The sequence below is a fragment of the Tachypleus tridentatus genome, unplaced genomic scaffold (genome assembly GCF_004210375.1).
Source record: "Tachypleus tridentatus isolate NWPU-2018 unplaced genomic scaffold, ASM421037v1 Hic_cluster_2, whole genome shotgun sequence".
Taxonomy (NCBI): Eukaryota; Metazoa; Arthropoda; class Merostomata; order Xiphosura; family Limulidae; genus Tachypleus; species Tachypleus tridentatus.
In genome coordinates, this window is record NW_027467782.1 from 22,558,751 (window position 1) to 22,582,977 (window position 24,227).

Sequence of the window (24,227 nt, forward strand, 5' to 3'; positions counted from 1 at the left end):
TCAAAATTCGAGGTGCGATCCATGTAGAAAGTACAATATTGATAACACATCGTGAATCTTCATACTTTAAGCAAACAAACACTATGATAACAGAAATAAGATTTTAAAATTATTCACATACTAGGAAATATTAATGTTCCTAATTATAGCTTTTATAAGCAATCTAATATTTATTATTTCATATATTTTTATTTTCTCACAAAAATAAAGGAAAGTATGGTGCGTTTTATTACTTCGCTTTTTCTGTGTTTTAATACTAGGTATCGCATAAAAGTTAGTACATTTAAAGGCAAAGTATTAAGGTTTTCATCAAGTATTTAATAAAATGCTTCTGTGTAATCAGCCAAGTCTTCCAGTGGACGTGGATCACCAGCAACCTTACGGATTTACACTGCTAAAAATCAAGGTTAGCTTTCTCGTGGTTGACAACAACACATAGCCCGTTGTAAACCTGCTTGAAAAATCAACTATTAAGTCAGAAAGTTCCTTAGTTGTAAGATATTTTGCACAATAATTCAAATTACGTTAATGAGTTATATTGTAAATACTTCATATAGAGAGCAGCAATATGTTTCACTTCATTACCCCATTATTTTCCCGGTTACTTTTTCACCACGTTCAATCTGGAAAGAAAAGCAATGCGGGTCCCGGAAGTTAGCACGTTGCCTTTAGTAATAGGATTCTCAGTTTGAAAGCGTTTTTTTTAAAGTGTAAAACGTTGACGGGTTATCTCTGTAGTAGAATTAATGAAGTCTAACTTTCAATGATCGGCGGACACTGCGTGGATTTTTATATTTCCAATACTCAGACAACAAATGCCAACCTATTTTCATAAAAACAAGAAAAAATCAAATCTAGACTCCTCCTAACCCTCTAGTCCGAACGTGTGTTGCATTTCCCACTTTTATTTAGTATCTCTGCAACTGACATCTGGACTACCACCCTCTGGTCATTTCAGTAAGCAGGCGTGTGGAAAGGAGAACATTGTAACCGTTTTTGCTTTGTGTTTTTTTTTTTCTTTTGGCAGACTTTCACGGTATAAATACAGCGTCTGAGTATTCCTTAGGTATCGCTTGCTTACTCCATAGTCTCAGAGGTTTAACAAACTCTACAAACATGAAAGTGGTGAGTGAATTGGTTAATAACAAACTACGTTCTTTCATAGAGAACAATAGTCGCTCTCTGGTAAAAGGGAATCAAAACCTAACTTTTTATCAAACTCGTGCTTGAAGTTCGTTGACTTCTGAGCAAGGGGGCTTTTGTGTGTGTGGAATATATGTTGGATTAATATTACTGTTACTCAAGGTTAGCTTTATAGAAATACAGGGGGGAGGTGATAATTAGAGAGGGGCATTAGTAAAGTTTGGGTTTGTTTGTTTTGAATTTCGTGCAAAGCTACACGAGTGCTGTCTGCGCGAGCCGTTTCTAATTTAGCGGTGTAAGACTACAGCTAGTCATCACCACCACCGTCAATTCTTGGACTATTCTTTTACCAATGAATAGTGGGATTGACTGTCACATTATATTGCCCCCACCTCTGAAAGAGCGAGCATGTTTGGTGTGACGAAGATTAGAGCCCGCGACCCTCAGATTATGAGTCGAATACCTTAACCATATGGCCGTGCTATTTAGTAATGTGCAACATGGCATACATTTATGCACGTGATATTATCAGAAAAATATCAACATCTCTTACTTTATTCACTGTCTGAAGTGTTTTTCTCTGCGAAGTATTTAGATTTAAATTTATGTGGGCAATTAGCTTTTCCTTGTCAGAATTGCTTGGTTATAATTACGTTTAACTTCTTTGGATCATCAAAAACACTAAACATTTATCATGCTCCACATTTTGGGATGTATTACAGGTAAGTACTATGTGTTTTCTACTTTTTTTTTAAACGGAGATGAGTTTTTCAAAATTGTGTTGTTGTTTTTAATATTTTACCACGTGGACACAAAGAGTTGCTCAAATAGGCTCTTCAATCTTCCTTGTTTCATTGAGTGCACACAAGATGTAAGTTCAGTATTTAGCAAGTAGCCAAGTTTCATGCAGGGAAGATAACATGTTTCAAACATAATTGAAAGCTGTATTCCCTATCAGTGAATGGATCATGGAATAACAATGATAGGCTACCGCGTCCAGGCGTTCTAATTAATTCACAGTGAACAAGGATCATATGTGCTAAGTGCGTTCATGTGCAGATCTTAGCTTCTTTTTAATGCCAATATGTTCTCAAGTATAAAGTCAAGTTTGTCCTTGTAAAAGAAAAAAAAGAATTTTTTAGAGTTAGGAACTTTTCATAATTTTTTAGTTTCTTACATTTCTTAAAGTTGTAAGTTAATTTGAGCCTTCAGCCACAGTATTGTTTAACTTATCGTGGTTTTCACTTAACTTTGGTTGAACCATTATTATTTTCTATGGAAGTAACTTTCAGCTTTCAAGAGGTTTTATGAAAGATTTTTGGAAGAGCTGATTTCTGCTTTAATTATAAATTACTTAACATTGCTTTGCTGAAGTTAATAGTGCTGCATTTGTGATTTATAATGGTTTTACTAATCTTCATTGAATAACATTTAGGTTTTAACTTTTAATAACATGGATATTTGTTTGTTTGTTTTCATTTTTAGTGATAGTACAATTTACAGAGTGGAGGAAACACGTAGATAATGAGAATTCAATCACAGTTTAACAGCAATCTTGCATGTTCGACGCACCCAGTTGCCCTCGTTTTTTATGTTTTTATTTTGTGATTGTATTATTGTTTGTTTCTGTGAATATACATTTTTATCTTGGTAGTTCTTTAGACTTCATGTGGAGACCTCAGAGATGCTCAGTCACACTCTGTAACCAAGTATATCACACATATCTAGTCAGTAGGCCTAACTGACTACTCAGTAGAATAAAACATTCTACGGAAAAAGCCTTAGGGGTCATAAGAGTGACTGTCAAATTTCATTATTCGATTAGTCTATGAGTCGGCGGGGGGGGTGCGGTTTATAAAATGCCTTCCCTTTAATTTACCTGGCCTGAAATCGCCAGGTGATTAAAGCACTCGACTCGTAATCTGAGGGTCACGGGTTCCAATCCCCGTCACACCAAAACAGCCGTGGGGCTGTGACAGTCAATCTCTATGTGTTGCTAAAAGAGTATTCCAAGAGTTAGCGGTGGGTGGTAATGACTAGCTGCTCTCCCTCTAGTCTTACACTGCTAAGTTAGGGACGGCGAACGCTGATATCCCTCGTGTAGCTTTGCGCGAAATTCAAAACAAACTAAACCAATAAAATCCACCAATTCAGGAGACTTTGGGTGAAATTAAAAATGGGCTCCCTCGACCATTATTGAATAAAAGTCTATATTTTCTACCTGGACGAACGACAAAGTTACCGATAAAAGACACAAGAACAAAACTACACGGGCAGTTACTTGAACAATTCTCTCACGATTGAGCAGGAAATTGCAACAAACCCGTCGCTGGAAGCTACAGCTGGGCCAAGATACGTGATGTCAGACGAGAAAATTGCCAAAGTTGTTTGAGCCACCGATACAACACGACAAACAAGTAAACATATGTAAAAAAGGCTGGTATGGATAGAGAAAGCTCTATGTGGAGGATCGAACAACGTTTCGACCTTCTTTGGTTGTTGTCAGCTTCACAAAGAAAGAGGAAACTGGCCGATAGCTGACCACATGTTTGAAGGTGGTTGTGTAATTGAGTGCAGGAATATAGAGGGCGTGCTTAGTCATAGTCACTGCATCTGTTCGTCACTGCTAACCCTCAATTTTTAAACTATTCATATACAAATGAAACTTAATTTTGAATTATATCAACAAATAAATAACAATTCGCCATTATTTGATGTATTTTATGATACAAAAAGTTTTTCTTCGAATATAACTAGAAAACTGTTTTGTTTTTTTTAAAACGAGAGACAAAAAAAAATATCATTATATATCATCTAGAAACTTTACGAAGGACACCGCCAGATGTCGACTCTGACAGCGTGCTTTGAAGCAGAAGGTACGATTTGCACTGAAAAATCAAACCCACAAGACTTCGCTTTGATATAATGTAGGGTAGATCAACAGTAAAATATTTACTCGTATATTCAACATTATAGAATAATGTTAGATCTTTAGAGATACAGTAGCACATGTACGTAATAAGATCAATATAGTTATATTCTATATGAAAATGAAACGTTTTGGAATGTTTTGAACAAGCTATACCATTGTGAGCTATTATGTAACACTTTCAAAATATTCAAACTACGCTAAAAACCAAAATAATTCACCAAATATAAAGTTCAAAGTTTTAGAAATATCATCAGAAACATATGTAAATAACAGATATATTACAACTTCTGACACGCAGTCGGAAACACTATGCACTGTATAGGGTTAAATATCAAACGACCGCCTGGCAATAGATATTTGTTCGTGATGTTAGGTTTTGTTCGACGTACAGATACTTGTTTACAAGATTAACGTATAGTCTACAAATAACTTTCATAATAAAACAAATATTTTTGTAACAATGCTGGTAAAATAAGTATAGCTCTTGAAGTCTTAGGAGAAAAAAAATCAACAAGCAGTGATAAGTTTTTCTTAGCTATATATTTTTTTACTACTTATACCATAAGTATTTCGTCTTTTCTAATCCTATTTACAATGTTACTGCAATAGGTTTACTAATTATTTAAATAAATGTAAGTATTACTATTCTTAGACATAACCAGTCTCTTCTATAAATTTTATATAATTTATGATAGTCAAAATAGATAAGAGATGCTCTTAAAACTGACCAGAATTAAAGTGCTGAAGTCTTTAGAGTTCCAATGTCCATTCATAGTGTTCATTTTCTCTTCTGTCTTGAGCTTCGTTGTCTGTGAACTCGAGAAGTCTGGAACCTTCATCGAAACAAACGCTCAGTGAAGGTGTCATACTGTTTGGGCAAAAGGCAACCGATCTTATAGAATCATGGTGATGACCTGTCATTGGATGTGATTCTTCATCTTCACGTTCATCATTTCTTGGGTGAGGCACGTTCAAATTGAGATTATTCTGTTGTTTTGATATCTGATCATCATTCTCTGTATGTTCTTTTCTTGTACTCTGATCATCAAGGGCTTCGGTGATACGAGAATTATCGTTTCTGTCCCTTTCTTATATTAATTACTTGTTTGAATGAGATCGTTTTAGAGCACCATTAACAGAATCAGGTTGCTTGGAATATCGAATCTTTTTGCAGTAGGTGTAAAAGGTGAGGATTCAGTTGATGGTCTACCAGAATAGTTACAGTTTTTACGACTTGACACCCTATTTGGAGAACTTCCCCAAGCAGTGACCTGTCTGTGATTGCCAGAACCTCTTCCTCCCTGTGTTTGACTGGTATAGAGTTCATTCAGGAACATAGACATTTGAACTGGACATTTCAACAGTGACTCGTCATGTGAAAGTTTATCCAGGATTTCCGATGACTCTAGATAAAGATTTCAAAGTTTTCATAAAGATCAAATATTTATAATGTTTTATATACTTAAAAATCATAAATGAATATTAAAGGTTTTTGAATGTTCTAAATATTCATTCAAATTTTTCTCTCAATAACCACCCTTTTTCTGCAAACAGTGAAAGAATGTAAAGATGCAACTGTTCCTTTTATCTTTTATACTACACATATGAGGTTGAACTAGGTAGTGGATGTTCCCTTCCCCTCAAACACAATTTGTGTTTTACATCGTTAGTACCTAAAAAACAAAAAACGCCCTAGCATTCTACATAATGACCCAACACATTCGTGTCCTGGTATTGGGTATTTTTTCATTTATGTACTTATCTTATTAACAAAATGTACAATCAGACATTGTTGACAGCAAAACATTTACTTCCATTACTAACTTCAGTCTCCACTGAAGTTCTTTTTTCTTCATAGATAATCGAGACTTTGATTTAATCTCTTTCTCAAACTCTTACTTCAGGTGTAGACTTTCACTGTTTAACTGTCTGCAAGTTGAAATATGAAAGACAAACTTAGTCAGACCACAGTTACTATCTAACGATTTTCTTGAACAAAGCAAAACAGATCTAGTTTGTTCTTTGTACAAGTTAATCTTATTTTATTCTTATTTTCATGACATATATTGTCAGAAATAATATCTGACAACTGATGGATTATAAACCAGGTACAAATTATTTTAGTATAGAACTATTTGTGGTATGTCAGACAGCTGAAAATTCCCAGTTTTGAGCTAATGCTTAAACTAATGGATTTTCAGTGATGGGACAAATATCATATCTTAATGTATAATGTATAGTTTCAAAGCAAAACCTGTTTTATATTGGTGGCTGTGTTAAAATCGTTTTATATTGGTGGCTGTGTTAAAATCGTTTCATGTTTCTGCAGATATACTTTTATTAAAAACAAACAACCTCCACATGCATGCATTACATTATTTGATCCTTAAAGATGTGGTGTTTACATAGTCTGTAACAACATAACAAGTCTAGATAGTTGTTTGATTCTAATAATGAGCTGTCATGTTTACATAGTTCATAGTAACATGTTTATAATTAAAGTCATTGGTGGAATAAGTGTTCTATTTCTATACACACTTTTACAAAACACGTTTTGAACTGTGTTATGCTCGATTAAATTATGATTAGTTTTTTTATCAGATTAGACAGTCTTTGACTAGATTAGATGAAATATAGTAATTTGAGTCTGTACTATTAACAACTAATAAGTCAAGTTTACGATCTTATGTTTACTCATGAACAACTTAAGTGATTAAGTCATAAATATAGTTAACAGTAATTTTATAGAAGTCACGAGAGTAATCATTGAAATGGCACTGTCTGTTGTAATCATTAAAATAACACTGTCTGTTGTAATCATTAAAATGTCACAATCTGCTGAGCTGTCGTAATAATTGATCTTAGAACCTGTCTACAGTAAAAGTTGCTGTTGTTTTATATTAGAATTAATTTGTGATTTTATGTTCAATAAATATTTTACTTTTAAGGTTTCTATATTTTACTTTCAGTATTGTCAAATTACAGAAGAACATGGTTAAACTATAGTCTAAGAGAGATCCTGAAAAAAGTAAATTAAAATTATCGAATTATTTCATTGAAACTAAAAGTAATTCATAGATTACTTAACACAATAAGCTAAATAGAAACACTCATTGTTCTAAAAAAACAAAAGTTAAACCCATAATGGACTAGATCACTTCTAATGACACTCTCGTGGGATATGTTAAGCCTCATTATGACATTATGTTGGATGAAATGAGGATAAAATAAATCATATCAAAGAAGTTAACACTACTGTTTCCCCTGATTATGTTAAACAATTAGATACAAAAAGTAACTTAATCTAAACTGGATATATTCTTAATGGATTATAATTGAAACAAATACACATAGTTATTGTTAATTCACTTGTGTCAAGGAAAATGTAGTTCACTACACAGTTACAGTAAATAAATAACAACAGCTGGCACCAGCTTTTTGTGTCAAGAAGAAAGCAATAAAACGTAATATGAAATTAAAATCTCAAAAGGTTCTTACAAATAATTGTTGTTTTAATTTAATTTTTAACAATAACTGTACAAGCAATAACGATATCAATGCAAATAAACTTGGAATTAAATCAGGAAAATGAGAAGACACTCCTTAATTATGATTGTGGTGTTTGCTGTTTGGTCATACGTTTACAGTTAACCTGTAAACTGGTAATCGTATTTGATCACAACTTCAAATGATTTAGTTCACTTTGGACTTAGCAGTAGTCTAGTTGCTGGAACTCCTATTACCTCTCAATTCGAACTTTCTCGTCCAACATCGCTTGTAAATCTTAATTTCTTGCCTTCAGCTTCTGAATCTCTTGTCTTGCAGATGGTAACTTATCCAACTAGTGATTTAATACGCAAAATTAAACTTTAATTTGAAATATAAACAAATAAACTTGTTTACATATTCTATAATAATGTAACAATTCTAAAAGATGGCTCTTTGATCCAAACAATGTGATAGTGTGTTTAACAGTATATACTCTTCAAAAAAAGAAACGCAAATGGATATTTTTTATTTTAAAGAGAAATATATGTAATAACGTTACAAGCTCAGAGTATGTGATGTTACACGTGTTAAGGCACTAATTGTCAGACCAAAATGACAATAAAAGTTGTGCACTTTGAAAACGGAGGAAAACATCGGATCTTTCGCCAAAGCGCATTCGTGTCCAATACATTTGTTCGAGAGATCTGCATGTTCTGCACGTGCAACATGTGCAAAATCCCTATAAAAGTGACGGGTTCTCGGTTTCCATAGCTCAGTGTTAAGCCACCGACACGCAATACAGTTACGCCAAGACTGACAGAAGCACAGCGCAACAACGCCATTGGTCGCTTGGAAGGAGGCGAATTTCGATCAGATGTTGCCTATGGAATCGTCACCAACAACATGGATCAACTCGTGACCGTCCATCTCGCAGACCTCGTGTGACCATGCCCGCACAAGATCGCTACATCCGGTTACGTCACCTTCGGGATAGGATCACCACTGCGACGTCTACTGCCTAAACCATACCAGGGCTACGTAGGATTTCCGATCAGACCGTACGCAACCGTCTACGAGATGCAGGAATCCGACCTCAACGTCCAGTCAGAGGCGTCATCCTCACCCAGCAACATCGTCAAGCACGGCTGCAGTGGACTCGGGCACATCGGGTATGGCCTAATCGATCTGAATCACGTTTTATGCTTCGTAGGCAGGATGGAAGGACCCGTGTTGACCATCGCCGAGGTGAACGTTTTACAGCAAACTGTGTGCAGGAAGTTGACAGATTTGGTGATGGCAGCGTCATGATGTGGGCTGCCCTCGCCTACAGTGCCAGAACAGACCTTTTGCACATTCGAGGGAATCTTACGGCTCAACAATACGTCGACGAGATTCTTAGGCCCCATGTGCAACCCATCATGATGAACGTCAACGACGTTTTTCAACATGACAACGCCCGTCCTCACACAGCCCGACACGCCACTGTCTTCTTGAGACACCACAACATCAACGTTCTTCTCTGGCCCTCCAGATTACCAGATTAAAACCCCATAGAACATCTTTGGGACGATTTGGACCGACGTCTGTGACGGCGACAACCTCCACCGCAGACTCTACCTCAGCTTGCAGCAGCTTTGCAGGCTGAGTGGACAGCCATTCCACAGGATGTGATTCGTCATCTCATTGCTTCCATGGGCAGGAGATGCCAAGCAGTTATTGATGCTCACGGGGACATACTCGTTTTTGACGTTGAATGACGTTAAACTTCAACTAGTGAGCGTGGACTTCGCCTTTGCAGACTTTGGATGTTCAGCAGTGAATGCGTAAAGTTTCACACATGTCATACAGAACTACCCGGAATAAACTTGTTAACAATTTTTCTCAAATTTTGCCTTTTGCGTTTCTTTTTTTGAAGAGTATATATATGCTCTCGAATAATGTGACAAGCCTATACGGCTCACTGATCCAAACAATATGTTGTTTGTATTTGACTATACTTGCATAAGTAATAAATCTACATAACTATTTGATTGGCCCCCCGCTAGTACAGCGGTATGTCTCCGGATTTACAACGCTAAAATAAGGGGTTCGATTCCCCTCGGTGGGCTGAGGAGATAACCCGATGTGGCTTTGCTATAAGAAACACACACACACTATGTGATTGTAATGGTTAATTATTTTGTTTAACTATGTTTACATAGTTTATAATATAATATGTCCAGATCACTATTTGATGCTAACAATGTGAAACTGTGTTACTTAACACAATGCAATAGTGTAGCGTAGCTGCCTATATTTCTTTGTTTTTATATATTTAAAGCCTAAATAAATATTGCAATAAAAATACAATAAAAAAAGTAAAAATAACCTCTTTCTGCATTTCCAGGTTTTCTTTATGAAGGCGATGCATGTCTGCAACCTTGAACTCGAGTACAGTTTGAAGGCTTTCTACTTCTTTCTCAAGATAACATTTCTGATCAAGAACCCTCTGCAAAGAAAATGTATTCCTTTTATTTCAACAGGTATAACCAATAGTATAGTTAATGATGTAGTTTTTCTCTCACAGATGTGTTTTTATTTGGGACGAGTTGGTAGTGAGTGGCTAAATGTTTCATTATTGTGAATTCAAAAGTCTATAGTTTGCAGCCAGTTGCTGCAAGATCTCGTTTTTGTTCCATTGGTGTATTATAAGTTTGATAATTATATGCTTATATTATATTAGAGTAACCTAGTAGTTGACTGTAGATTGTTGTTGACTGTCTTCTATACATCTAGTTTATCAGTTCAAAGTTAGGGACCATTAAAGCAATTAGCCCTTTTGTAGCTTAGTGCAAATATTCATAAAAAACAAACAAACAAACAAACATTGTAGCCTCTTTTCTTATACCTTTATATGTAAGTAATAATATAATCATCCATGATTTAGTGTGTTATTTATTTTACCCTTCATATAAGTGTGTTTTTATTTTTTGTTTAAAACAGACTAAAACTCACTAATGATATTAACATATCACACAATATTTAAGTGTTTTCTGTAGATAAATTTACTTACTTTCTTTGAGTGTATGTTGTTTGTTTGGTTTGGGGGTGGGATTATAAAATCATTAATCTACACGGGTATTAAAAATATTCCATTATTTAATGTAGAAAAAAATGAATATTTTAGTAAACATTAGCTTGTCACATCAGCAAATTTATGGAAATGTATCTCTTTCATAAAATTACTCCACTAGAGGGCATTAAAATGATGAAATAAAAAAATAATATCATTACTGGGTAGCTGCTTGACCAAGTTAAGCGACAATGAGTCTCTTCTATCAGGCTTCGTTGTTAAAACTCAATACCGATGAAGTTTACCTATTTTTAAAGTCCTGGATTTGGGTATAAACAATTTCAGTTTATAAAGACAAATGCAACATACTGGAGAATGAAATGGTAATCATTCTTAAAAAACAAAACAAAACACACTTACCAGTAATATACAAGTTGATTTTCGAAAATTATATATTTTATTTATGCCATGTTGCTTATAAGACTTTCTTAAGAAAACAAGTTTAAAATAGAAAAGTTAATAATATGGAATATCTTTTATTTCAAGAAAACAGAAAATTAAGCCGTAGAAATATTTTTTGACAAACTTACTTCAAAGTAGGAAAGTTGAAATAATTTTAGTATTGTTTCCACAAAATTGGTAATCAGTTGAATAACAAACATCCAGAAAATTTTGTAAATGAATTTTCTAATTTTATGAAATAAGTTGTATATTATCATTATTATTATTGGTTTAATACTGTAGTTGTTTAAAGATGTTCTTCTAAAGTGTCTATCTCATTTCTCAACCTATATTTGCTATTCTACACAATGAACTAGTTGCGATCTGCCCACCACATGTGATGAATCCCAATGTTTAGTGTTATAAGCCTGCAAAATTATCACTGAACCACTGAGGGCCCTATTCTAGTAGCAGATACCAGTAAGAGATCATACCTGTAGTTTGGTGTCAGTGTCTCCCTGCAGACTGCTTTCCATCTGCTTCTGCAGATCTTGTAGCTGCTGCTTTAAGATGTCTACAGCTTTCTCATGGCTCTCTGAAGCCTGTTGCATCTGTTTTGCAAAGCCGTTCTCTAATTCTATTAAAAAGAAAAACAAAGATATTGTAGAACCACTCCACAAACACAGCCATGACAAAATCCATCTCAATATCAATTTTTGTCTTTTTACATTTGCCTTTAAACCTCGTACCTAACCATTAACATTATTTGATGATAGCTAATTTTTAATTGATGTTTCATAAATCTAACCAGACATACAAAACCTTTTCCTCTCCAGTGATATAATAAGGATTCTATGCTATACAAATGTGAAACTTAGTGCTACTAAGACTTTCATACAAAAGTATGTATTTTAGCTGACACACCTGACAGAAATTAATCATTATTTAGGCCTAACTTCAGATTTTCTGTGGATCTGGAAAGAATGAGTTTCGATGTGACTGGTGCTAACTTAACGAACAGTTACTGAAAATAAATATGACTAACGTTAACTGAAGGAATGGTTACTGACAACAAGTGTGACTGATATTTACTGAAGGAATGGTTACTGACAACAAGCATAACTGACTTCAACTGAAGGAATGGTTACTAACAACAAATATGACCGATGTTAAGTGAAAAAAAGGTTATTGACAACAAATATGACTGATGTTAACTGAAAGAATGGATACTTACAACAAATATGACTGTTTTCAACTGAAGGAATAGTTACTGACAATAAGCATAACTGATTTCAATTGAAGGAATGGTTACTGACAATAAGCATAACTGATTTCAATTGAAGGAATGGTTACTAACAACTGGTAGCTCATCCTTTTAAAATACTCCTCATAATTTTGAAATTTAAGAATAGAATATTTTTACCAACAGTCGAAAGTGTCATTAACAATACAAATAATTAATCCTCATATCCAACTTGTCATTATGAGTCATAAATAAAAATTTCTGTGAGATGTGACTGAAAGATTAGAAAGAGAAAACAAGAAGAAAATGAAAACCCTAAGACGTCCGCTGAGAAAAACTTGTAATTATATCTGTGTTAATGAGGTACAATTAATGTACAAATAAAGACAAAAAATACAAAACTTTGAAACAGATGCTAAAGTAAATAGTGATAAGTTATGTAAATAATATAAATAATAATAAATAATGGCAAATAACGTAAATAATGATCCTTTGAAAAGCCATTAGAAAAATTTGTACACACCACGAAAATTAACCAAGAAAAACAAGAAATAAAAACTAAAACTGAATCAGCCTAAGTGGATATTTGAAAATAAAGATTAATTATTTAGAGTTTTGGATACAACTGTGATATTTCATGGTGTAAATAATTTTTGTACATACGTTTGTTTTATATTGAAGAGATTATTATTTTAAAAAAGCTGGTAGTTGACTAGAAACAGGAGTCTACCAAAGGTTACAATGAGAAGGTTTCCCTTAAGAAAATAAAGTTAAATGCACTATATTATGGGGGAGACCTAGAGACAACAAGTATAAAACATCCATATTTGACCAAATTATTTGAAACATACCACCTAGTAGAAACTTAGATACCAGACCGAAAAAAGATTGATGAGCCATTGGTGGTCACCACTAGTGGTCAAGAAAAGAAGAGCAAGCAAGACATCAAGACCTTACAAATGTCAAAAAGGGACATCCCGAATGTAGGTTTGTAGGAACTGAAGGAATCATAAAAGAAAGTCCCTCCACTGCAGGAACTTTGGGACAATACCTGGGAGAAACTTGGTACTAAGGAGATGGTACCAAAAGAATAAAGAAACAAAAGGGAGTGCAATATCAGACCTATCAAAGACTATATGTATGAAAAACATGTATATATATAAAGGAAGAAGCACTGGCAGTCACCAATAGAACTCAAGAAAATAAGAGCAAGCATAACACGAAGATCTTACAAAGGTCAAAAGGTGATATCACGAATGTAAGTTTGCAGGAATTGAATGAAGCGTAAAAAAACACTTTTCACTGCACAATCTTTGTGACAATATATGGAGAAAATTGAGCAGAAGACAAAGCACTTATAGAGCAGAGTATTAGAAGGAATTGCTGTACCAAATCAAACAGAGAAATTATACTGGGGAAGTGTTGCAAATCATAACAACAGAATACAGGACTCAACTGATGAAACAAATTCACGAGTTGACTGTGCAAGGACACCTAAGAGCAAAGAAGATAGCAGATAGATCCACTAGTTATGTTCATTGCCCAGGAATCATCAGAGATGTGAGCAGATCATGCTGGCCATGCACTATCTGCCAAAGGACAATACCAGGAGGGAGGGTGGTTGAGGTGTTACTGGGGGAGATTTATTAATTAAAGATTAATTAATAATGTGATTAATATATGGTGAAGTGCAAATTCTTAATCAATATCTAAGTAATACTTTATTTAATTAAATATTATTAAATTAATTAGGCGATGAGCATATACGTGATATGCAAAATTAAATTAATTAATATATATGTTGGAAAAATAACCAAATTTAATATGAAAATTTTCTCAAATACTTATTATGAAAACCCATGTTTTTTTCCCAAAAACCAGGATGTCATCAGACAGCTTAATATGATCATGTCACTAATGTCAGAGGGCAAGCTGCTAGAAGTGATGCCATCACCACAAGTGTCAATATTGATCTTTTCATATTATAACACTAGATTTATAGTTTTCGCTTTTTCAGAGCTCACACCCGCTAGTACAGCGGTATATTTATAGATTTACAACGCTACATTTAGGGGTGCGATTCCCCTCGGTGAGCTCAGCAGATAGCCCGAAGTAGCTTTGGTAGAAGAAAACACACACTTGCTTTTCCAGTCATATTAAAAGGCTCTTCTGACTGAAAACAACAACACATTATGATTTTAGTAAGTGTAGTTTTACTGTATTGTAAAATAATAATTCAGATACATGGCATATTTTACATTTTAAATAGATTATATTTTTATTTATATAAAACTCCACTATGTTTTATGCAGGTATAGGTTAATATGTGTTACCTAAACAATGACTCAATGGCTTTCACTTCTATATATCTGTGGACTTATAATGCTAGAAAATAAGTTTAGATAAGCGTGATGGGCAGCCACAGATAGCCCATTGTGTATTTGTGTAGTTAACTTTAAACAAAAATAAACAAACAGTTCTATATTTAATTTACATTACATAGTTTTGCATTTGTAACGTTTTATAGGTATAGCACTTATTGATAACACATTATTTTATATTTCTACAATTGATATTTTGTGTAACATATATTTGTAATACACAAAAATAAATCTGAACAAAATCAAAGACGCTGCACCAATTCAAGGAATCCCAGGGTATAGGCTATAATATGGTATATAAACTGTACTCCAGATTTTGAAGGTGGAAACACTGACTGTCAGTTTTAACCTCCACTCGCCAGTCTCACATGAAGAAAATTAACAGCAATAAAATAATCAAAATTAATTGAAATTAGGAAAGCGAGATGAGGGTGTTCGAGCTCATGACGTCCCACATCTATATCACCCTTTACTACCAGCAAAAAATTATGGAAAAGTGACTGCTCTCCAAAGTAAATAATAAGAAATCAAAATAATAACTTATCACCACATATCACAATATATTTTTATTCGTAAATACTTTGAGTTAGTAATTGACTATTGTAGAGAAACTTTGTTTGTAGTTAAGCACAAAACTACACAACGTGCTCTGACCATAACATATATCGAAACCTGCTTTATAGCGTTGTAAATTCTGCAGACATACCACTGTGCTATTAGGGAATGTGTGTCGAAAAACATGTAACTTTTTTCTAATGCATACACTTAAACTATTAATCATTTTTTCCCCATATTTATTGTTGTTTAAAGTATATGATTACTTTTCGATGCTCAATGTATATAATTATTATAGTTTCAATGTTGATGATACAATAGAACTACAGTTCTTTTCAAATCAGACCGTTGATTCCTTGCACCATTCGTTACATTAATTAAACGAGTTAAACTGTATCAAGTTTGGAAACTCGCAACAATAAAATCAATTAAGGAATCGGCGCATTGAGGTAGCAAGGTAGCTATAGAAGTGATTAAGATAAAGGAGACACTTGACTGGTGCGTTAAGGTCTTTGTAAAGCATGACAGGATCTTAGAGTTCCACGGCGAGAGTGAATATTTTATATTAGTTATAAAAACACACAAAAATGAAATATTTATTTTTGCTAGTAAAGGTCTTCGTATTATTTGCACCAATAGCAACACATTAATGACACTTAGTTAAAGGTTTAAATTGCTAATACTCGGTGATGAAGTGAGTAATTATCTAGTCTCGTGGAAACCAGTCTCTCACGTGAGGTTCTGAAAGTAGTAAATGTTTAGAACTGAATCATGTAATAATGCCATCTGGTTTTGTTGTTCTTGGTTAAACAAGTTACAAGAGTGACCTTTCAAAATAACGTGGCTTCTGCACGTAATATAATGTGCAAATTAATTGAAACAAATGGTCATTTTACAATATTTTCAGCATGGCGGCCGGTGTAGGCTCGCTGGACCCGCTGATTTCCTTTAATAGTCATTTTTCTTCACACAGACGGCGTAATTAGCTGTGTTTTGCAGTACGGTCGATCTATTTTTGGGATATATGACGAAATTTTGAGAAATATTACCTCATTCGAAATTGCGTTAGACTTTCCTCAAAAATGAGGCTATTTGTTTTACTGCTAATCAGTCGTCTTTCAACAGTCATACACAATGGACGTGACTCCTAGAAAGCGTACAAAGATTATGACACTGCACGAGCAAAACCGGCATGACTTATAGGGAAATCGCGGACGTTGTTGGTGTTAGCCTATTTACCGCCAGCTGTGTAATCAAGGCCAAGGTGAGAACGGGATCTATCAGTCCAAAACGTAAAGGAAGATGTGGCCGAAAGAGGAAAACAATGCCAAGAGACGACGCGTACGTGGTTAAGGAGAGTGTGAAAGATCCACGGAAAAGAAGTGACGCCATAAAAAGAGGTTTGGAAGTCAAAGGAATAAAAGTCAGCTCTTCAACGGTTCGTCGTGGGCTTCTTGATGTCGGTCGAGGGGCTAGGAGAGCAGTGAAAAAACAACTTATCAACTCAATGAAGAAAAAACGGTATCAATGGGGTTTGAAATACAAGAACTGGACGCAAGAACAGTATAGGAAGGTGTTATTCAGTGACGAGACTCATTTCTTAGTACCGGGTCAAAGAAGTCTGCATATTTGCAGATCTTCAGGTGAGAAACTTCGAGAATCTCACATCAATCAGTTCGTAAAACATTTCTTGAAGATGTTTTGGGACTTTTTCAGCTACTATGGCGTCGGAGGTTTACATATCGTAGAAGGTATAATGCGAGGGACACAGTACATCGAAGATTTGCAGAGAAGAGTCGTTCCAGAATTGAAAAAGAGATTTCCAGATGGATCTGGCATTTTTCAGCAAAATCTGGCTCCGTGCCACACATCGAAGCTTGTGAAGAATTTTATGACTACAACGCGAATAAAGGTGCTGGACTGGGCTGAAAACTTTCCGGAAATAAATCTTTTTGAAAATTTTTGGGCGATTTGTAAAGAAAGACTTCGGGCAAAAGACTGTACTACGAAAGATAAGCTAATTGAGGCCATAATTGAGGTGTGATACCGCGATCCAAAAATTAGTAAAGATTGTAGTCAACTCGTTGACTCGATACCAAAGTGGATTAATGACCTTCTGAGAAATAAAGGCGGTCATATCATGTATTAATTTGTGAGTAATTTTTGGATTCTCAGAAATAAAACGCAAAAGATTGAAAAAAATCGTAATTTCCCGTTTTGTTTCAATTAATTTGCACAAGGGTGTACGTACGTGCAATATGCAGTCAAGTCCTGGCCTTCATGTTGACCGGAAACCCATACAAAGGACTATCGGATAGTCATTGTGACTGACGTAGTTACAAACATACACGAATGTAATACAAGTATTTTCTTTCGGAGAATGAAATCGTCATGAATATTTGGTTATCTACTGTCTCTAGTGAGGGAATTTATCCCTGATTTTAGAAATTTAAACCTAAAGATATACTGCTGTGTCATCTGAGGACATCATGAAAATTAATATTAGAACCGCAAGAGACTCGAGAACAGGAATAATTTTTTATTCAGATCAAACAATCCTACCAGTTATCTCTTTCTTTGTGAACCTGACGATGACCGAAGAAGGTCGAAACGTTGTTCCCTCTTCTATGTAAAATATTTTCTCAACCCAAACGAGCCGTTTTTGCATATAAATAGCCCACAGTTATTTTTACATATATTTAGGCTAGTACTGAAATATAGCATTAATATATAAACTTTTCTTATCTTGTAAACAACTTGAAATTTAATAACCGTGTTTGACCTTATGTTTTACCATTTTACTGTAAATCAAGATCAGTAGTTAACTGATATGAAAATAAACCTTTGTTGTAAACTAGGAGTGTTGCTTCATTTTAACACATTAATTACATATTTATCATCAAAACATATTTCCGAAACTGTAAGTATGTATAGCAGCCTGTAGGTGGTGCTTGTTTCATGAAAAATGTGATTATTTGGACAGAATCATGCAGTAAAATATATTTACTGGTATATAATCTATAAAATGTAAATGTATCGTAAGGTTACAATTCAAGCGTTGCCCCGATAAACAATTAGATCTAGATTCTAGGCCTAATGGCCCGACATAACATGATAGTTAGAGCGTTCAATTTGTAAGTTGAGGGGAATGGATTCGATTTCCTCTCATATCAAACATGTTCAACCTTCCAGCCGTTGTGGCGTTATAATGTTACGATTAATCCCAATATTCTTTGGTAAAAGACTAGCCCAAGAGTTGGCGATGGAAGGTGAAACCCAGCTGTCTTCTCTCTAGTCTTAAACTATTAAATTAGAAGCGGCTAGCGTGGATAGCTCTCGTGTAGCTTTGGACGAAAGTTCCACAAACAAACAATAACATTAATATATCTGGTAAACGTTACTAAACAATTTAACAAATAAGTAGTTTCTCGTTAAATATAGAACAATATCCATCCACATTAAATATTTCTAACCAATTTAAGGTGGTTATATGGAACTCATGTGTGTTCAGTTTAACAGTTTTTGCACCAGTTTTTAAACTTCGACTAGATTATGAAAACTAATGCATCTGACTACGTGCACCCAGCCTGTTACAAGGCATCTAAACTTTGTGTGCTTCAAAATTAAACACTGAAAATTAGGTAACTGAAAATATCTAGGTGTTATGTGTCGGGTATATCCGTAACTGTTTCTGTGTGAAAAAGACTGATGAAACAGCAGCTGAATCTGTGGACAGAGCTGGCATTTATCCTGTACTGAGAGTTTATTTAACTCCTCAGTCAAGGAGTGAACAGAATGTTTTCCTGCACATAAGAAATGTTACAGAATTCCATTTGCTCCAAAAATAGAAAGTAACTTCCTGGGGTTTAAACCAATCATTGTATCTGCCATTGAAGATGATGAAGGTTATGTTTTCATCCCAGTCTGTTTATTTATGTGTGTATGTGTGTTTGTCAGCAGAATTTGTCATGATCGGCTGAATGGATATAAACGAAAATTGGTATGCTTTTGGACAACGATTTAACTTAGAAATGATTGGATGTTGGAGGACCAAGGTTACAGCCATATCCGTTAACATGGGGATAGATTTTTTATACTATTTTTGCTTTATAACTCAGTCCAAGTTGATCGAATTCTGATGAAAAATAGAGGACATATGTAGAATATTATTCCTCATTGTTTTGCCACACTGGTTTGAGTCTGTTGATAACCACGGACATACGAAGACATTTTCGTATTTTATGAGGGTCGAATTTGATCAAGTGGCAAACTATCTTACCTCTACAACTGTCGCCACTTGTAACTGTCAAAATTCAAGAGCTATGAAGCTTTTAAAATACGAAAATCTGCTAAATCGACTGCTGTTGGCTACTTGGGTTGAAAGGTGTACCTTAGTCATCGAAAACTATGTGAAAATCCAAAAGAGTTGACGCCGTTTTCGTTACCCCACTTACAAGTGAAATTAAAAACTTTGGATAACAAAGTGAAGAGGTTGGTGAGTAAGCACCTTACGACTGATCACACATCTCCTGAAAAACATTTAAACACAATGACATTTAGAAAACCCTTGAAAAACACGGCTATTCATTAAAACTTCGTAACATTATCAAACCACATGTAAGATAGAGACCTGATTATATAATTTTATATCGCTATCAATTTACCTGTGTAACATTTGAGTTAGTTTAACTACTTTAAAAGTAATTATTTAAGGCTGGTAATTTTCGCATGAGTAAACCATTATTAGTACGCATGCGTAAGATATTATGCATTTAACCACTACTAAACTATATGGCGCTTTACGTATTTACTTTATAATTAACTCACATAACTCTTCTTAGCCTCCGTCATATACCAGTATTGTTCATAATAATATGGAATGTTTACTTTCCGGTACTCTTTCTTCAAATTTACAAAGAATGGCTAACTAACTTCATTTTAACTTTGTGTGTATTACAAAATCCTATATGCAAAATTCTTTACGATGTGGGGCTTACACTGGCCTGTTTGTTCGGAATCGAATTGTAAAAATGCAGCAAAGAGCACACGACAACCTAGTTACAGAAAGACAAAAAAGAAGTCACAACGGCAACTTCGTATTTACAAAATGATTCAAGTGGCTGATTGATCGGTTGTTTAGTGTGCAACTGCACAATCGATATTGATTTTTAGCATTGTTAGTCTGCTAACTTCTTGTTGAGCCACTGGGGTAGAGGGGGTGACGAAAGGATTCGAACACCACTTGTAATGATGGCTTGTTTGATGCTCATTTTAGATACTTTGTGGCAACAAAGACGCTAAGTTAGCATTAGATCAAAGAACTCTATCCTATTAAAGGTCTAAATCCACAATTAATCATCAATCAAATAATCAGACAGTCCGCTTTCTCTACGAATCCAAGTTATAGCCGTAGGAATATGTTTATAAATTGAAACTTAGTAATAGTATATTTAGACTGGTTGTTGTTGTTTTGAATTAACCACAAAGCTATATCACGGGTATCGAAACCCGGTTTTTAGCGTTGTAAGTCCACAGACACACCGCTGAGCTACTGGGGGTCATTTAGATTGGAAGAAGATAATAATGTTTGTTCTGTAAATTGGTTTCGATGTAAAACTGAAAAATAAAATTCCTACTAAGGCTAGAAAAAATATAATATTGTTAGAACTGTGATACACAACTGAGAGAAAATATTGCTACTGAGACCGTAAAGGGATACTAATGTTGGAATTGTAATGTAGAACTGCTACACAGAAGATTTTTACTGAAAATGGAAAAATATAATTTTGTTAAAGCTGCCATGTGGAACTATTTGGTTTGTTGTGAAATTCGCGCAAAGTAACAAGTGAGCTATCTTTGCTAGCTGTCCCTAATGTAGCTGTGGAAGACTAGAGAGAGAAAGCTAGTTATCACCCTCCACCGTCAACTCTTGGGCTACTCTTTTACCAACGAATAGTGAGATTGACCGTAACATTATAACGCCTCCACGGCTGGGAGGGTGAGCATGTTTTGCGCAACGCGGGCGCGAACCCGCGACCCTTGGATTATGAGTCGCACGCCTTACGCGTTAGGCCATACCAGGCCCCGTTTTATGAGGAAATTTTATGAAAAAAAGAAAGAAATAGCAATAGAAAAAGAGGACTTATTTTGTCGACCAAATGAAAGTAACAGTTTAAAGATGTTATTTTTTTCATGATGGTATTCTATTCATGCATTATTTTATTGTATCATGTCGAATAAATTGCATTAAATAAAATCCATTTGAAACTTTTCATAGAAAAGACAATTGTCAAACAATTCTCACCTCGCTTCTTGCGCTCAGTAAAATGACGAGAAACAGTGGAATCCAGCTGGAAAATCTACACAACAACATAGCGAACTTGGGCGCTCTATATTGTGCTGCATACACCTATTGCTTAAAAACCAAAACATTTTTGCCAACTGCACAACAGTTGAATTGTTTCAACGAGCACCTGCTAGTTATTAAATAAACATCTGTTAGTTAAACATAAACATAATTTTAAAATAATCGTAGTAAAGATGGTACTTGACCAACATTTAGCACCTTATCGTAGACTGACCTGGAGGAAGACTTGTAGTGATGAGGAAGAATTGGAACAAAATAACACTAAAACCAACTAATTCAAAATCTCAGCAATAATTTTAAATATATACAGCAGTTATAACAAAGTTGAAAATTTCGGACATCAAACTTGTTGACAGTATCATCTCATCTATGTTACGTTCAGTAATGTAAGTTATATTTATGGTAAGTCGTGGCAACTTCTCTTGTTTCCTGTTAAAACGACAAAAAGTATTTATTTATGACAATTTAAATAGAAAACATACCTAATTTTTACTAAAAATCTGCTGCGAAAAGTTACATAAGGGACTGAAAATGCTAAGTAATAATTACTTGTACAACATTTAATTAATGGAAGAAAATTACAACAAATTCTTATACTTGTAAAACACAATGAAATATGTTAAATAATTGTAAATGTGTAACGGTTCTGATTAATGAACGTTTTTCATAATGAATCTTAAGTAGATGCAACTTTGGTCATAAATGTAATAGTGCAGTGTCGAATGGTTTTTACAGCAATCATTACAAGTAATATTTGTTGACCATATTTGCATGGCTTGCTAATTGTTACATTATGATATTTTGTCAAAGAAAAGGAAAATAACAGATAAAAAATTATGAAAAAGTTAAAAAGTATTGTTTCAATGGGCGATTCCTATAAAAATATTCTATGATAAAACAGATTGGCCAAGGGTGAGTTTAAATGTAATATGTACACCAGAAGCTTTTTCTGCATTTAAAACTTAAAGAAAAGTGTGTTAAATTCTATATGGTAGACACTCTTTGGTTTGAGATTCTGTATGTGAGTTGTTCAGAAGACTGAATAAACACTTAACATTTTGTGAAAAGTTGCAAAAGAATGATTTAGTGATTTAAATATAAATTTGTACTAAGTAGTAAAATATTAGAGATAAAAATATCATTTCTGGAACAAAACACTAATTAATAAGCGGGTATTACTTTAAGTATATTACTTCAATAATCAGTTAACTGTTTTTTTGTATGCTGGTATTTTGTTTATTTTTTGTTTTACGTTCATTAGTTTTAAAACTTTCCAACTAAAAAAAGTATATGACATTAAGCTGATCATTTTGTAAATTTTACATCGCAATTTCTTTCCTTCGCTCCACGCTAGTACAGCGGTATGTCTACGGATATACAACGGTAAAATCAGGCGTTCAATTCCCCTCGGTGTGCTCAGCAAGTACCCGATGTAAACATGTCAGTAGAAATTTACTAGCTCAAACTGAAATTTACCAGTTTATTTATTTTATTCGCATAATGACTTCATTACTACATATTGCAAATGTATACATATTTTATTCATTGCAATGATTTTTTTTCCGTATATTACCTTTAACTTAAATAGCTATACTCATTCAGTGCTGCCTTCCATAAACAAAAATGTTTTTTACGCATACCACAAGTGTCCTACCGCTCCTCCATTAGAAATAATTCATTGCAATGAGTTTTTCATGCAAATTACCAGACGAAAACTTTCCACCAATAATAGTGTCACATGTTCTTGTCACACATACGACTCCCTTCATTCAATTCTACTATTTCGTTTTTTGTCAGAGTTCTTGTTTAGATGGTTGATTTTTTTTTGGTGCGCTTTCTAATTATAACTTGTATAGTTATACTATTGAAATGGTATTTTATTATTAATCGTTTTTATTATTGTTAATTCACTGTCCAATCTTTGTTGTTTTCCTGTTTGTTTGTTTTTCGCACGTTTGTATTCATCTATAAAACCATTTGTTCGATTCACTATTTACCACGAATGTCGAGGTTAATGTTACCAATTTGAGTATCACACCTCTTACAAAACACTTTTTCATTCGTAACAGGTGGCGTTACCCGTCGTTGGATTTATCTACGATTATTTGCCAAGAGTTGGGTACTATATGGACCAACTACCTCCACCTTCTCCTGAACTATACCTCGCTTCCCCAAGAACATGTCAAACATGTTCGGTTTAACGAAGATTTTGATTGCATTTCTCTAACGCTCAACTTTGCCGTACATTTTTATGCCCCATCTATGGAATCAGCTAGCCCTTAATGACATATTAAGACATGATTTCTCAGATTTGTGGTGTTTAATATGTTTTCACGATTTCTTATGTTCCCTGTCATCCTTATCATTATTATTTACTCTTCCAATCTTCTCTGGATATATGATATTTTTAGTAGAGCATTTTACTTCCCAATTGGTTGAGAGTGCCAGCATGTCTTTCCTTTCATGGGTTACCAATCACATTGCTTTTCTCAATTTTGGGCACTCCACGATTTTCTGCAGTGTTTACATCACAGCGGGTTTTCACACACTAGTCTTAACTTTACTACATTCTGACGGTATTTATCTGCAATACATCATCTTTCCCAGGCTATGTATGCACCAAA

The 24,227-nt window shown here is 34.3% G+C and overlaps 1 long non-coding RNA gene across 5 annotated transcripts in view; it reads left to right on the forward strand.

The window, feature by feature from the left end:
• The window catches only part of LOC143243394 (uncharacterized), a 68,264-nt gene that overhangs the window by 39,118 nt on the left and 4,919 nt on the right, over positions 1 to 24,227 (forward strand). For 2 of the 5 annotated variants that reach the window (XR_013024445.1, XR_013024446.1), the window contains one exon: positions 9,951 to 11,257. This is a non-coding gene — a long non-coding RNA (uncharacterized LOC143243394). Of the gene's footprint in view, positions 1 to 3,961; positions 4,020 to 4,875; positions 5,036 to 9,950; positions 11,258 to 24,227 lie in introns of those variants that run through there. The other 3 variants (XR_013024443.1, XR_013024444.1, XR_013024441.1) reach the window with 3 other exon arrangements.